This window comes from Idiotropiscis lumnitzeri, unplaced genomic scaffold (genome assembly GCF_059441095.1).
Source record: "Idiotropiscis lumnitzeri isolate Australia: NSW breed Sydney's pygmy pipehorse unplaced genomic scaffold, RoL_Ilum_1.0 HiC_scaffold_32, whole genome shotgun sequence".
Lineage (NCBI taxonomy): Eukaryota > Metazoa > Chordata > Actinopteri > Syngnathiformes > Syngnathidae > Idiotropiscis > Idiotropiscis lumnitzeri.
In genome coordinates, this window is record NW_028283570.1 from 185,775 (window position 1) to 200,944 (window position 15,170).

Sequence of the window (15,170 nt, forward strand, 5' to 3'; positions counted from 1 at the left end):
GTTAATGAAGTTTCGTTTTTTTTAGTGCTGAAAATTCATTGTCTGCTGGCGCTGTACACTTTTTCTAAGTGTTGCAATATCTCATGAAGGAAATACTGGACAATCAAATTAATGACTTTCCAGGCTTCAGGATGCCTTTCTACACTATATAAAGGTGGAAATTTACATTGGAAACGTTTGGTTTAGCTGTTATAAAAGTTTGGTTTTTTAGTGCTGTAAATGCATTTTCAGCTCGCGCTGTACACATTTGCTATGAGAGGCATTATCTCATAAGGGAAATATTGGACAATCAAATTAATGACTGCCCAGGCTTCAGGATGTCTTTTTACACTATATAAAGGTGGAAATTTACATTGGAAACGTTTGGTTTAGCTGTTATAAAAGTTAGTTTTTTTAGTGCTGTAAATGCATTTTCAGCTCGCACTGTACACATTTGCTATGAGAGGCATTATCTCATAAGGGAAATATTGGACAATCAAATTAATGACTGCCCAGGCTTCAGGATGTCTTTTTACACTATATAAAGGTGGAAATTTACATTGGAAACGTTTGGTTTAGCTGTTATAAAAGTTTGTTTTTTTAGTGCTGTAAATGCATTTTCAGCTCGCACTGTACACATTTGCTATGAGAGGCATTATCTCATAAGGGAAATATTGGACAATCAAATTAATGACTGCCCAGGCTTCAGGATGTCTTTTTACACTATATAAAGGTGGAAATTTGCATTTGAAACGTTTGGTTTAGCTGTTATAAAAGTTTGGTTTTTTAGTGCTGAAAATGCATTTTCAGCTCGCGCTGTACACATTTGCTATGAGAGGCATTATCTCATAAGGGAAATATTGGACAATCAAATTAATGACTGCCCAGGCTTCAGGATGTCTTTTTACACTATATAAAGGTGGAAATTTACATTGGAAACGTTTGGTTTAGCTGTTATAAAAGTTTGGTTTTTTAGTGCTGTAAATGCATTTTCAGCTCGCGCTGTACACATTTGCTATGAGAGGCATTATCTCATAAGGGAAATATTGGACAATCAAATTAATGACTGCCCAGGTTTCAGGATGTCTTTTTACACTATATAAAGGTGGAAATTTACATTGGAAACGTTTGGATTAGGTGTTATATAAGTTTGGTTTTTTAGTGCTGAAAATGCATTTTCAGCTCGCACTGTACACATTTGCTATGTGAGGCATTATCTCATAAGGGAAATACTGGACAATCAAATTAATGACTTCCCAGGCTTCAGGATGCCTTTTTACACTCTATAAATGTGGAAATTTACATTGGAAACGTTTAGTTTAGCTGTTAATGAAGTTTCGTTTTTTTAGTGCTGAAAATTCATTGTCTGCTGGCGCTGTACACTTTTTCTAAGTTTTGCAATATCTCATGTAGGAAATACTGGACAATCAAATTAATGACTTTCCAGGCTTCAGGATGCCTTTCTACACTATATAAAGGTGGAAATTTACATTGGAAACGTTTGGTTTAGCTGTTATAAAAGTTTGTTTTTTTAGTGCTGTAAATGCATTTTCAGCTCGCGCTGTACACATTTGCTATGTGAGGCATTATCTCATAAGGGAAATACTGGACAATCAAATTAATGACTGCCCAGGCTTCAGGATGTCTTTTTACACTATATAAAGGTGGAAATTTACATTGGAAACGTTTGGTTTAGCTGTTATAAAAGTTTGGTTTTTTTAGTGCTGAAAATTCATTGTCTGCTGGCGTTGTACACTTTTTCTAAGTGTTGCAATATCTCATGAAGGAAATACTGGACAATCAAATTAATGACTTTCCAGGCTCCAGGATGCCTTTCTACACTATATAAAGGTGGAAATTTACATTGGAAACGTTTGGTTTAGCTGTTATAAAAGTTTGGTTTTTTAGTGCTGTAAATGCATTTTCAGCTCGCGCTGTACACATTTGCTATGAGAGGCATTATCTCATAAGGGAAATATTGGACAATCAAATTAATGACTGCCCAGGCTTCAGGATGTCTTTTTACACTATATAAAGGTGGAAATTTACATTGGAAACGTTTAGTTTAGCTGTTAATGAAGTTTCGTTTTTTTAGTGCTGAAAATTCATTGTCTACTGGCGCTGTACACTTTTTCTAAGTGTTGCAATATCTCATGAAGGAAATACTGGACAATCAAATTAATGACTTTCCAGGCTTCAGGATGCCTTTCTACACTATATAAAGGTGGAAATTTACATTGGAAACGTTTGGTTTAGCTGTTATAAAAGTTTGGTTTTTTAGTGCTGTAAATGCATTTTCAGCTCGCGCTGTACACATTTGCTATGAGAGGCATTATCTCATAAGGGAAATATTGGACAATCAAATTAATGACTGCCCAGGCTTCAGGATGTCTTTTTACACTATATAAAGGTGGAAATTTACATTGGAAACGTTTGGTTTAGCTGTTATAAAAGTTTGGTTTTTTAGTGCTGAAAATGCATTTTCAGCTCGCACTGTACACATTTGCTATGTGAGGCATTATCTCATAAGGGAAATACTGGACAATCAAATTAATGACTTCCCAGGCTTCAGGATGCATTTTTACACTCTATAAATGTGGAAATTTACATTGGAAACGTTTGGTTTAGCTGTTATAAAAGTTTGTTTTTTTAGTGCTGTAAATGCATTTTCAGCTCGCGCTGTACACATTTGCTATGTGAGGCATTATCTCATAAGGGAAATACTGGACAATCAAATTAATGACTGCCCAGGCTTCAGGATGTCTTTTTACACTATATAAAGGGGGAAATTTACATTGGAAACGTTTGGTTTAGCTGTTATAAAAGTTTGGTTTTTTAGTGCTGAAAATGCATTTTCAGCTCGCACTGTACACATTTGCTATGTGAGGCATTATCTCATAAGGGAAATACTGGACAATCAAATTAATGACTGCCCAGGCTTCAGGATGTCTTTTTACACTATATAAAGGTGGAAATTTACATTGGAAACGTTTAGTTTAGCTGTTAATGAAGTTTCGTTTTTTTAGTGCTGGAAATTCATTGTCTGCTGGCGCTGTACACTTTTTCTAAGTGTTGCAATATCTCATGAAGGAAATACTGGACAATCAAATTAAAGACTTTCCAGGCTTCAGGATGCCTTTTTACACTATATAAAGGTGAAAATTTACATTGGAAACGTTTGGTTTAGCTGTTATAAAAGTTTGGTTTTTTAGTGCTGTAAATGCATTTTCAGCTCGCGCTGTACACATTTGCTATGAGAGGCATTATCTCATAAGGGAAATATTGGACAATCAAATTAATGACTGCCCAGGCTTCAGGATGTCTTTTTACACTATATAAAGGTGGAAATTTACATTGGAAACGTTTAGTTTAGCTGTTAATGAAGTTTCGTTTTTTTAGTGCTGAAAATTCATTGTCTGCTGGTGCTGTACACTTTTTCTAAGTGTTGCAATATCTCATGAAGGAAATACTGGACAATCAAATTAATGACTTTCCAGGCTTCAGGATGCCTTTCTACACTATATAAAGGTGGAAATTTACATTGGAAACGTTTGGTTTAGCTGTTATAAAAGTTTGTTTTTTTAGTGCTGTAAATGCATTTTCAGCTCGCGCTGTACACATTTGCTATGAGAGGCATTATCTCATAAGGGAAATATTGGACAATCAAATTAATGACTGCCCAGGCTTCAGGATGTCTTTTTACACTATATAAAGGTGGAAATTTACATTGGAAACGTTTTTTAGCTGTTATAAAAGTTTGGTTTTTTAGTGCTGTAAATGCATTTTCAGCTCGCGCTGTACACATTTGCTATGAGAGGCATTATCTCATAAGGGAAATATTGGACCATCAAATTAATGACTGCCCAGGCTTCAGGATGTCTTTTTACACTATATAAAGGTGGAAATTTACATTGGAAACGTTTGGTTTAGCTGTTATAAAAGTTTGGTTTTTTAGTGCTGAAAATGCATTTTCAGCTCGCACTGTACACATTTGCTATGTGAGGCATTATCTCATAAGGGAAATACTGGACAATCAAATTAATGACTTCCCAGGCTTGAGGATGCCTTTTTACACTCTATAAATGTGGAAATTTACATTGGAAACGTTTGGTTTAGCTGTTAATGAAGTTTCGTTTTTTTAGTGCTGAAAATTCATTGTCTGCTGGCGCTGTACACTTTTTCTAAGTGTTGCAATATCTCATGAAGGAAATACTGGACAATCAAATTAATGACTTCCCAGGCTTCAGGATGCCTTTTTACACTCTATAAATGTGGAAATTTACATTGGAAACGTTTGGTTTAGCTGTTAATGAAGTTTCGTTTTTTTAGTGCTGAAAATTCATTGTCTGCTGGCGCTGTACACTTTTTCTAAGTTTTGCAATATCTCATGTAGGAAATACTGGACAATCAAATTAATGACTTTCCAGGCTTCAGGATGCCTTTCTACACTATATAAAGGTGGAAATTTACATTGGAAACGTTTGGTTTAGCTGTTATAAAAGTTTGTTTTTTTAGTGCTGTAAATGCATTTTCAGCTCGCGCTGTACACATTTGCTATGTGAGGCATTATCTCATAAGGGAAATACTGGACAATCAAATTAATGACTGCCCAGGCTTCAGGATGTCTTTTTACACTATATAAAGGTGGAAATTTACATTGGAAACGTTTGGTTTAGCTGTTATAAAAGTTTGGTTTTTTTAGTGCTGAAAATTCATTGTCTGCTGGCGCTGTACACTTTTTCTAAGTGTTGCAATATCTCATGAAGGAAATACTGGACAATCAAATTAATGACTTTCCAGGCTCCAGGATGCCTTTCTACACTATATAAAGGTGGAAATTTACATTGGAAACGTTTGGTTTAGCTGTTATAAAAGTTTGGTTTTTTAGTGCTGTAAATGCATTTTCAGCTCGCGCTGTACACATTTGCTATGAGAGGCATTATCTCATAAGGGAAATATTGGACAATCAAATTAATGACTGCCCAGGCTTCAGGATGTCTTTTTACACTATATAAAGGTGGAAATTTACATTGGAAACGTTTAGTTTAGCTGTTAATGAAGTTTCGTTTTTTTAGTGCTGAAAATTCATTGTCTACTGGCGCTGTACACTTTTTCTAAGTGTTGCAATATCTCATGAAGGAAATACTGGACAATCAAATTAATGACTTTCCAGGCTTCAGGATGCCTTTCTACACTATATAAAGGTGGAAATTTACATTGGAAACGTTTGGTTTAGCTGTTATAAAAGTTTGGTTTTTTAGTGCTGTAAATGCATTTTCAGCTCGCGCTGTACACATTTGCTATGAGAGGCATTATCTCATAAGGGAAATATTGGACAATCAAATTAATGACTGCCCAGGCTTCAGGATGTCTTTTTACACTATATAAAGGTGGAAATTTACATTGGAAACGTTTGGTTTAGCTGTTATAAAAGTTTGGTTTTTTAGTGCTGAAAATGCATTTTCAGCTCGCACTGTACACATTTGCTATGTGAGGCATTATCTCATAAGGGAAATACTGGACAATCAAATTAATGACTTCCCAGGCTTCAGGATGCATTTTTACACTCTATAAATGTGGAAATTTACATTGGAAACGTTTGGTTTAGCTGTTATAAAAGTTTGTTTTTTTAGTGCTGTAAATGCATTTTCAGCTCGCGCTGTACACATTTGCTATGTGAGGCATTATCTCATAAGGGAAATACTGGACAATCAAATTAATGACTGCCCAGGCTTCAGGATGTCTTTTTACACTATATAAAGGTGGAAATTTACATTGGAAACGTTTGGTTTAGCTGTTATAAAAGTTTGGTTTTTTAGTGCTGAAAATGCATTTTCAGCTCGCACTGTACACATTTGCTATGTGAGGCATTATCTCATAAGGGAAATACTGGACAATCAAATTAATGACTGCCCAGGCTTCAGGATGTCTTTTTACACTATATAAAGGTGGAAATTTACATTGGAAACGTTTAGTTTAGCTGTTAATGAAGTTTCGTTTTTTTAGTGCTGGAAATTCATTGTCTGCTGGCGCTGTACACTTTTTCTAAGTGTTGCAATATCTCATGAAGGAAATACTGGACAATCAAATTAAAGACTTTCCAGGCTTCAGGATGCCTTTTTACACTATATAAAGGTGGAAATTTACATTGGAAACGTTTGGTTTAGCTGTTATAAAAGTTTGGTTTTTTAGTGCTGTAAATGCATTTTCAGCTCGCGCTGTACACATTTGCTATGAGAGGCATTATCTCATAAGGGAAATATTGGACAATCAAATTAATGACTGCCCAGGCTTCAGGATGTCTTTTTACACTATATAAAGGTGGAAATTTACATTGGAAACATTTAGTTTAGCTGTTAATGAAGTTTCGTTTTTTTTGTGCTGAAAATTCATTGTCTGCTGGCGCTGTACACTTTTTCTAAGTGTTGCAATATCTCATGAAGGAAATACTGGACAATCAAATTAATGACTTTCCAGGCTTCAGGATGCCTTTCTACACTATATAAAGGTGGAAATTTACATTGGAAACGTTTGGTTTAGCTGTTATAAAAGTTTGTTTTTTTAGTGCTGTAAATGCATTTTCAGCTCGCGCTGTACACATTTGCTATGAGAGGCATTATCTCATAAGGGAAATATTGGACAATCAAATTAATGGCTGCCCGGGCTTCAGGATGTCTTTTTACACTATATAAAGGTGGAAATTTACATTGGAAACGTTTAGTTTAGCTGTTAATGAAGTTTCGTTTTTTTAGTGCTGAAAATTCATTGTCTGCTGGCGCTGTACACTTTTTCTAAATGTTGCAATATCTCATGAAGGAAATACTGGACAATCAAATTAATGACTTTCCAGGCTTCAGGATGCCTTTCTACACTATATAAAGGTGGAAATTTACATTGGAAACGTTTGGTTTAGCTTTTATAAAAGTTTGGTTTTTTAGTGCTGTAAATGCATTTTCAGCTCGCGCTGTACACATTTGCTATGAGAGGCATTATCTCATAAGGGAAATATTGGACAATCAAATTAATGACTGCCCAGGCTTCAGGATGTCTTTTTACACTATATAAAGGAGGAAATTTACATTGGAAACGTTTGGTTTAGGTGTTATAAAAGTTTGGTTTTTTAGTGCTGAAAATGCATTTTCAGCTCGCGCTGTACACATTTGCAATGAGAGGCATTATCTCATAAGGGAAATACTGGACAATCAAATTAATGACTTCCCAGGCTTCAGGATGCCTTTTTACACTCTATAAATGTGGAAATTTACATTGGAAACGTTTGGTTTAGCTGTTAATGAAGTTTCGTTTTTTTTAGTGCTGAAAATTCATTGTCTGCTGGCGCTGTACACTTTTTCTAAGTGTTGCAATATCTCATGAAGGAAATACTGGACAATCAAATTAATGACTTTCCAGGCTTCAGGATGCCTTTCTACACTATATAAAGGTGGAAATTTACATTGGAAACGTTTGGTTTAGCTGTTATAAAAGTTTGGTTTTTTAGTGCTGTAAATGCATTTTCAGCTCGCGCTGTACACATTTGCTATGAGAGGCATTATCTCATAAGGGAAATATTGGACAATCAAATTAATGACTGCCCAGGCTTCAGGATGTCTTTTTACACTATATAAAGGTGGAAATTTACATTGGAAACGTTTGGTTTAGCTGTTATAAAAGTTTGTTTTTTTAGTGCTGTAAATGCATTTTCAGCTCGCACTGTACACATTTGCTATGAGAGGCATTATCTCATAAGGGAAATATTGGACAATCAAATTAATGACTGCCCAGGCTTCAGGATGTCTTTTTACACTATATAAAGGTGGAAATTTACATTGGAAACGTTTACTTTAGCTGTTAATGAAGTTTCGTTTATTTAGTGCTGAAAATTCATTGTCTGCTGGCGCTGTACACTTTTTATAAGTGTTGCAATATCTCATGAAGGAAATACTGGACAATCAAATTAATGACTTTCCAGGCTTCAGGATGCCTTTCTACACTATATAAAGGTGGAAATTTACATTGGAAACGTTTGGTTTAGCTGTTATAAAAGTTTGTTTTTTTAGTGCTGTAAATGCATTTTCAGCTCGCACTGTACACATTTGCTATGTGAGGCATTATCTCATAAGGGAAATACTGGACAATCAAATTAATGACTTCCCAGGCTTCAGGATGCCTTTTTACACTCTATAAATGTGGAAATTTACATTGGAAACGTTTGGTTTAGCTGTTAATGAAGTTTCGTTTTTTTTAGTGCTGAAAATTCATTGTCTGCTGGCGCTGTACACTTTTTCTAAGTGTTGCAATATCTCATGAAGGAAATACTGGACAATCAAATTAATGACTTTCCAGGCTTCAGGATGCCTTTCTACACTATATAAAGGTGGAAATTTACATTGGAAACGTTTGGTTTAGCTGTTATAAAAGTTTGGTTTTTTAGTGCTGTAAATGCATTTTCAGCTCGCGCTGTACACATTTGCTATGAGAGGCATTATCTCATAAGGGAAATATTGGACAATCAAATTAATGACTGCCCAGGCTTCAGGATGTCTTTTTACACTATATAAAGGTGGAAATTTACATTGGAAACGTTTGGTTTAGCTGTTATAAAAGTTTGGTTTTTTAGTGCTGTAAATGCATTTTCAGCTCGCGCTGTACACATTTGCTATGAGAGGCATTATCTCATAAGGGAAATATTGGACAATCAAATTAATGACTGCCCAGGCTTCAGGATGTCTTTTTACACTATATAAAGGTGGAAATTTACATTGGAAACGTTTAGTTTAGCTGTTAATGAAGTTTCGTTTTTTTAGTGCTGAAAATTCATTGTCTACTGGCGCTGTACACTTTTTCTAAGTGTTGCAATATCTCATGAAGGAAATACTGGACAATCAAATTAATGACTTTCCAGGCTTCAGGATGCCTTTCTACACTATATAAAGGTGGAAATTTACATTGGAAACGTTTGGTTTAGCTGTTATAAAACTTTGTTTTTTTAGTGCTGTAAATGCATTTTCAGCTCGCGCTGTACACATTTGCTATGAGAGGCATTATCTCATAAGGGAAATATTGGACAATCAAATTAATGGCTGCCCGGGCTTCAGGATGTCTTTTTACACTATATAAAGGTGGAAATTTACATTGGAAACGTTTAGTTTAGCTGTTAATGAAGTTTCGTTTTTTTAGTGCTGAAAATTCATTGTCTGCTGGCGCTGTACACTTTTTCTAAATGTTGCAATATCTCATGAAGGAAATACTGGACAATCAAATTAATGACTTTCCAGGCTTCAGGATGCCTTTCTACACTATATAAAGGTGGAAATTTACATTGGAAACGTTTGGTTTAGCTGTTATAAAAGTTTGGTTTTTTTAGTGCTGTAAATGCATTTTCAGCTCGCGCTGTACACATTTGCTATGAGAGGCATTATCTCATAAGGGAAATATTGGACAATCAAATTAATGACTGCCCAGGCTTCAGGATGTCTTTTTACACTATATAAAGGTGGAAATTTACATTGGAAACGTTTGGTTTAGGTGTTATATAAGTTTGTTTTTTTAGTGCTGAAAATGCATTTTCAGCTCGCACTGTACACATTTGCTATGTGAGGCATTATCTCATAAGGGAAATACTGGACAATCAAATTAATGACTTCCCAGGCTTCAGGATGCCTTTTTACACTCTATAAATGTGGAAATTTACATTGGAAACGTTTGGTTTAGCTGTTAATGAAGTTTCGTTTTTTTAGTGCTGAAAATTCATTGTCTGCTGGCGCTGTACACTTTTTCTAAGTGTTGCAATATCTCATGAAGGAAATACTGGACAATCAAATTAATGACTTTCCAGGCTTCAGGATGCCTTTCTACACTATATAAAGGTGGAAATTTACATTGGAAACGTTTGGTTTAGCTGTTATAAAAGTTTGGTTTTTTAGTGCTGTAAATGCATTTTCAGCTCGCGCTGTACACATTTGCTATGAGAGGCATTATCTCATAAGGGAAATATTGGACAATCAAATTAATGACTGCCCAGGCTTCAGGATGTCTTTTTACACTATATAAAGGTGGAAATTTACATTGGAAACGTTTGGTTTAGCTGTTATAAAAGTTTGTTTTTTTAGTGCTGTAAATGCATTTTCAGCTCGCACTGTACACATTTGCTATGAGAGGCATTATCTCATAAGGGAAATATTGGACAATCAAATTAATGACTGCCCAGGCTTCAGGATGTCTTTTTACACTATATAAAGGTGGAAATTTACATTGGAAACGTTTACTTTAGCTGTTAATGAAGTTTCGTTTATTTAGTGCTGAAAATTCATTGTCTGCTGGCGCTGTACACTTTTTCTAAGTGTTGCAATATCTCATGAAGGAAATACTGGACAATCAAATTAATGACTTTCCAGTTTTCAGGATGCCTTTCTACACTATATAAAGGTGGAAATTTACATTGGAAACGTTTGGTTTAGCTGTTATAAAATTTTGTTTTTTTAGTGCTGTAAATGCATTTTCAGCTCGCACTGTACACATTTGCTGTGAGGCATTATCTCATAAGGGAAATACTGGACAATCAAATTAATGACTTCCCAGGCTTCAGGATGCCTTTTTACACTCTATAAATGTGGAAATTTACATTGGAAACGTTTGGTTTAGCTGTTAATGAAGTTTCGTTTTTTTAGTGCTGAAAATTCATTGTCTGCTGGCGCTGTACACTTTTTCTAAGTGTTGCAATATCTCATGAAGGAAATACTGGACAATCAAATTAATGACTTTCCAGGCTTCAGGATGCCTTTCTACACTATATAAAGGTGGAAATTTACATTGGAAACGTTTGGTTTAGCTGTTATAAAAGTTTGGTTTTTTAGTGCTGTAAATGCATTTTCAGCTCGCGCTGTACACATTTGCTATGAGAGGCATTATCTCATAAGGGAAATATTGGACAATCAAATTAATGACTGCCCAGGCTTCAGGATGTCTTTTTACACTATATAAAGGTGGAAATTTACATTGGAAACGTTTGGTTTAGCTGTTATAAAAGTTTGTTTTTTTAGTGCTGTAAATGCATTTTCAGCTCGCACTGTACACATTTGCTATGAGAGGCATTATCTCATAAGGGAAATATTGGACAATCAAATTAATGACTGCCCAGGCTTCAGGATGTCTTTTTACACTATATAAAGGTGGAAATTTACATTGGAAACGTTTGGTTTAGCTGTTATAAAAGTTTGTTTTTTTAGTGCTGTAAATGCATTTTCAGCTCGCACTGTACACATTTGCTATGAGAGGCATTATCTCATAAGGGAAATATTGGACAATCAAATTAATGACTGCCCAGGCTTCAGGATGTCTTTTTACACTATATAAAGGTGGAAATTTGCATTTGAAACGTTTGGTTTAGCTGTTATAAAAGTTTGGTTTTTTAGTGCTGAAAATGCATTTTCAGCTCGCGCTGTACACATTTGCTATGAGAGGCATTATCTCATAAGGGAAATATTGGACAATCAAATTAATGACTGCCCAGGCTTCAGGATGTCTTTTTACACTATATAAAGGTGGAAATTTACATTGGAAACGTTTGGTTTAGCTGTTATAAAAGTTTGGTTTTTTAGTGCTGTAAATGCATTTTCAGCTCGCGCTGTACACATTTGCTATGAGAGGCATTATCTCATAAGGGAAATATTGGACAATCAAATTAATGACTTTCCAGGCTTCAGGATGCCTTTCTACACTATATAAAGGTGGAAATTTACATTGGAAACGTTTGGTTTAGCTGTTATAAAAGTTTGGTTTTTTAGTGCTGTAAATGCATTTTCAGCTCGCGCTGTACACATTTGCTATGAGAGGCATTATCTCATAAGGGAAATATTGGACAATCAAATTAATGACTGCCCAGGCTTCAGGATGTCTTTTTACACTATATAAAGGTGGAAATTTACATTGGAAACGTTTGGTTTAGCTGTTATAAAAGTTTGTTTTTTTAGTGCTGTAAAAGCATTTTCAGCTCGCACTGTACACATTTGCTATGAGAGGCATTATCTCATAAGGGAAATATTGGACAATCAAATTAATGACTGCCCAGGCTTCAGGATGTCTTTTTACACTATATAAAGGTGGAAATTTACATTGGAAACGTTTACTTTAGCTGTTAATGAAGTTTCGTTTATTTAGTGCTGAAAATTCATTGTCTGCTGGCGCTGTACACTTTTTATAAGTGTTGCAATATCTCATGAAGGAAATACTGGACAATCAAATTAATGACTTTCCAGGCTTCAGGATGCCTTTCTACACTATATAAAGGTGGAAATTTACATTGGAAACGTTTGGTTTAGCTGTTATAAAAGTTTGTTTTTTTAGTGCTGTAAATGCATTTTCAGCTCGCACTGTACACATTTGCTATGTGAGGCATTATCTCATAAGGGAAATACTGGACAATCAAATTAATGACTTCCCAGGCTTCAGGATGCCTTTTTACACTCTATAAATGTGGAAATTTACATTGGAAACGTTTGGTTTAGCTGTTAATGAAGTTTCGTTTTTTTTAGTGCTGAAAATTCATTGTCTGCTGGCGCTGTACACTTTTTCTAAGTGTTGCAATATCTCATGAAGGAAATACTGGACAATCAAATTAATGACTTTCCAGGCTTCAGGATGCCTTTCTACACTATATAAAGGTGGAAATTTACATTGGAAACGTTTGGTTTAGCTGTTATAAAAGTTTGGTTTTTTAGTGCTGTAAATGCATTTTCAGCTCGCGCTGTACACATTTGCTATGAGAGGCATTATCTCATAAGGGAAATATTGGACAATCAAATTAATGACTGCCCAGGCTTCAGGATGTCTTTTTACACTATATAAAGGTGGAAATTTACATTGGAAACGTTTGGTTTAGCTGTTATAAAAGTTTGGTTTTTTAGTGCTGTAAATGCATTTTCAGCTCGCGCTGTACACATTTGCTATGAGAGGCATTATCTCATAAGGGAAATATTGGACAATCAAATTAATGACTGCCCAGGCTTCAGGATGTCTTTTTACACTATATAAAGGTGGAAATTTACATTGGAAACGTTTAGTTTAGCTGTTAATGAAGTTTCGTTTTTTTAGTGCTGAAAATTCATTGTCTACTGGCGCTGTACACTTTTTCTAAGTGTTGCAATATCTCATGAAGGAAATACTGGACAATCAAATTAATGACTTTCCAGGCTTCAGGATGCCTTTCTACACTATATAAAGGTGGAAATTTACATTGGAAACGTTTGGTTTAGCTGTTATAAAAGTTTGTTTTTTTAGTGCTGTAAATGCATTTTCAGCTCGCGCTGTACACATTTGCTATGAGAGGCATTATCTCATAAGGGAAATATTGGACAATCAAATTAATGGCTGCCCGGGCTTCAGGATGTCTTTTTACACTATATAAAGGTGGAAATTTACATTGGAAACGTTTAGTTTAGCTGTTAATGAAGTTTCGTTTTTTTAGTGCTGAAAATTCATTGTCTGCTGGCGCTGTACACTTTTTCTAAATGTTGCAATATCTCATGAAGGAAATACTGGACAATCAAATTAATGACTTTCCAGGCTTCAGGATGCCTTTCTACACTATATAAAGGTGGAAATTTACATTGGAAACGTTTGGTTTAGCTGTTATAAAAGTTTGGTTTTTTTAGTGCTGTAAATGCATTTTCAGCTCGCGCTGTACACATTTGCTATGAGAGGCATTATCTCATAAGGGAAATATTGGACAATCAAATTAATGACTGCCCAGGCTTCAGGATGTCTTTTTACACTATATAAAGGTGGAAATTTACATTGGAAACGTTTGGTTTAGGTGTTATATAAGTTTGTTTTTTTAGTGCTGAAAATGCATTTTCAGCTCGCACTGTACACATTTGCTATGTGAGGCATTATCTCATAAGGGAAATACTGGACAATCAAATTAATGACTTCCCAGGCTTCAGGATGCCTTTTTACACTCTATAAATGTGGAAATTTACATTGGAAACGTTTGGTTTAGCTGTTAATGAAGTTTCGTTTTTTTAGTGCTGAAAATTCATTGTCTGCTGGCGCTGTACACTTTTTCTAAGTGTTGCAATATCTCATGAAGGAAATACTGGACAATCAAATTAATGACTTTCCAGGCTTCAGGATGCCTTTCTACACTATATAAAGGTGGAAATTTACATTGGAAACGTTTGGTTTAGCTGTTATAAAAGTTTGGTTTTTTAGTGCTGTAAATGCATTTTCAGCTCGCGCTGTACACATTTGCTATGAGAGGCATTATCTCATAAGGGAAATATTGGACAATCAAATTAATGACTGCCCAGGCTTCAGGATGTCTTTTTACACTATATAAAGGTGGAAATTTACATTGGAAACGTTTGGTTTAGCTGTTATAAAAGTTTGTTTTTTTAGTGCTGTAAATGCATTTTCAGCTCGCACTGTACACATTTGCTATGAGAGGCATTATCTCATAAGGGAAATATTGGACAATCAAATTAATGACTGCCCAGGCTTCAGGATGTCTTTTTACACTATATAAAGGTGGAAATTTACATTGGAAACGTTTACTTTAGCTGTTAATGAAGTTTCGTTTATTTAGTGCTGAAAATTCATTGTCTGCTGGCGCTGTACACTTTTTCTAAGTGTTGCAATATCTCATGAAGGAAATACTGGACAATCAAATTAATGACTTTCCAGTTTTCAGGATGCCTTTCTACACTATATAAAGGTGGAAATTTACATTGGAAACGTTTGGTTTAGCTGTTATAAAATTTTGTTTTTTTAGTGCTGTAAATGCATTTTCAGCTCGCACTGTACACATTTGCTGTGAGGCATTATCTCATAAGGGAAATACTGGACAATCAAATTAATGACTTCCCAGGCTTCAGGATGCCTTTTTACACTCTATAAATGTGGAAATTTACATTGGAAACGTTTGGTTTAGCTGTTAATGAAGTTTCGTTTTTTTAGTGCTGAAAATTCATTGTCTGCTGGCGCTGTACACTTTTTCTAAGTGTTGCAATATCTCATGAAGGAAATACTGGACAATCAAATTAATGACTTTCCAGGCTTCAGGATGCCTTTCTACACTATATAAAGGTGGAAATTTACATTGGAAACGTTTGGTTTAGCTGTTATAAAAGTTTGGTTTTTTAGTGCTGTAAATGCATTTTCAGCTCGCGCTGTACACATTTGCTATGAGAGGCATT